The sequence below is a fragment of the Oratosquilla oratoria genome, chromosome 34, assembly GCF_046742065.1.
Source record: "Oratosquilla oratoria isolate Oo_2021 chromosome 34, ASM4674206v1, whole genome shotgun sequence".
Lineage (NCBI taxonomy): Eukaryota > Metazoa > Arthropoda > Malacostraca > Stomatopoda > Squillidae > Oratosquilla > Oratosquilla oratoria.
Window position 1 is genome coordinate 70,001 of NC_134810.1, and position 2,500 is coordinate 72,500.

Sequence of the window (2,500 nt, forward strand, 5' to 3'; positions counted from 1 at the left end):
ACATAATGGCAATGTTTATGGAGCAGTACCTGTCGGTCACTCAGTGCATTTGCGGGAAGACTATGATAATATGAGAATGGTCATGGACTTATTAAAGTATCATGAGCACAATTGGATAATTTGTGTAGACTTAAAGATGGTCAACTTTTTTCTTGGACAACAGAAAGGTTTCACCAAGTTTCCATGTTTCCTCTGTATGTGGGACAGCCGAGCACGAGACAGACATTGGGTCCAGAAGGACTGGCCTATTCGTGACACCCTTGAAGCAGGCATGCCAAATATCATACAAGACCCAATTGTAAACAGAGATAAGATCATCTTTCCTCCTCTTCACATCAAATTAGGTTTGATGAAACAATTTGTCAAGGCACTGGAAACCGAAGGTGAATGTTTCCAACACATCATCACAGCTTTACCAGGGTTATCATTTGAGAAGATCAAAGCAGGCGTGTTTGATGGCCCACAGATTCGAACCCTAATTCGTGATGATCAGTTTGTTGCTAAGATGACCGCTTTAGAAAGGGCAGCATGGTTATCCTTTGTGGCAGTCGTTCAGAACTTCCTTGGAAACAATAAGGCGGAGAACTACAGTGAACTTGTGGACAGAATGCTCCTCGCTTTTCGTGATCTCGGGTGCAACATGAGCATCAAGCTTCATTTTTTGAACAGCCACCTTGATCAGTTCCCTGACAACCTGGGGGCTGTGAGTGACGAACAAGGAGAACGATTCCACCAAGACCTAAAGATCATGGAAGAACGCTACCAAGGGCGCTGGGACAAAAGTATGATGGCTGACTACTGCTGGAGCATTAAACGAAATTGCCCAGATGAAATGTACAAACGCAAAAGTTACAAACGCAAATTCCTGCCTGAAAAAAATACACAAAGAAATTGATAAGCTTCCATCAGCTGTGGTGATGTTCTGAAGGATGCTAATCTAACTTTGGGATAGATGTTCTGTTTCTTTTGCCTTAATAAATGTACAGAAATGGCTTTCATACTGTTTTAAGATTCAAGTGAACAAAAGAATTGTGGCTGATATTGCAATTTCCTATAATAACGAAAATATAAAAAATAAATAAAAATGTCAAATTGCATAAAATCTGTAGCTTGCAGACAAAACCCGACTTCAGATTTGAAATCAGCACACTCAAGTTGACTATAGAAAAGTCTTTTTTTAAATGCAACAAAATGAGTGTTCCCCAGTGTAATCAATTACGCCGAGATCTTTTTCACTATCCACTTTTGTTAACGAATTTCTAAATAACTTGTAATCGTACTTACTGTTATTTTTACCTATGTGCATTACCTTGCATTTACTTTTGTTAAATTTCATTAGCCACTTTTCAGACCATTGCCGTAATTTATCTAAATCTTCTTGAATATCTAATTAGTTTAAGTGATCATTTGTCATTCCACACAGTTTTGTATCATCAGCAAATTTGGAAACAGTAGATTTTAGTCCATGGTTTATATCATTTATATATACTATGAATAGAAGTGGTCCAAGAACGGAGCCTGAGGTACTCCACTTGTAACATTTTTCCATCTAGAAGTTTTTCCATTTAAAACAACTCTTTGTTTTCGACCATTCAACCAATTACTAGTCCAACTTAATAGGCTACCACTTATTCCGTGCGAAGCTAATCTAGTAAGTAGTTTTTCGTGTGGGACGGTATCAAAAGCTTTTGCAAAGTCTAGATATATTAAATCCATATTGTTTGTTTGTTTGTTTTTTGTCATAATTCGAGATAACTGTGTTGTGGAATTCGAGTAAGTTAGTCACGCAAGAACGTTTCCTTCTGAAACCATGCTGGCTATCATTTATCAAACGGTTACCTTCTAAATGATGTTCGATAGCATCTCTGATGATAGTTTCCATTATTTTTCCTACGATTGAAGTCAAACTTATAGTCCTGTAGTTATTTGGTTTCTTTTTGTCACCCTTTTTGAATACTTGGATGCGAATGTAGCAAGAAAGGGAGGAGTGGGGGTGGAGGTAGAATGTAGATTGAGAGAAGCGAGTAAATGCATTGGTGGATTGAAAAGTGTAATGAGAAATAGACATCTGGGAATGGATGCTAAGAGGAGGTTATATGAATGAGTGATTGTGCCATCAGCATATTACGGGGTAGAAACATGGAACATGAGAGAGGAAGAGAGAAGAAGTTTGAATGTGTTCGAGATGAAATGTCTGAGAAGTATGATAGGGGTTACTAGGCTTGATAGAGTGAGAAATGAGGAGGTTAGGAGGAGAACAGGGGTGGAAAGAGAACTGGGAGATAGGGTCAATGGAATGGTTTGGACACATGGAAAGAATGAGTGAAGAAAGATTAGTAAAAGAAGTGTGGAAGACAGAAGTGGAAGGAGTGAATATGAGGGGGCGTCCTAGAATGAGATGGATGGAGGAGGTGAAAGGGGCATCAAAAAGAGAGGAATGTCTGTGGAGGAAGGACGGGAGAGGACAGAAGATAGGGGTGAATGGAGAGGGGTTGTGTAT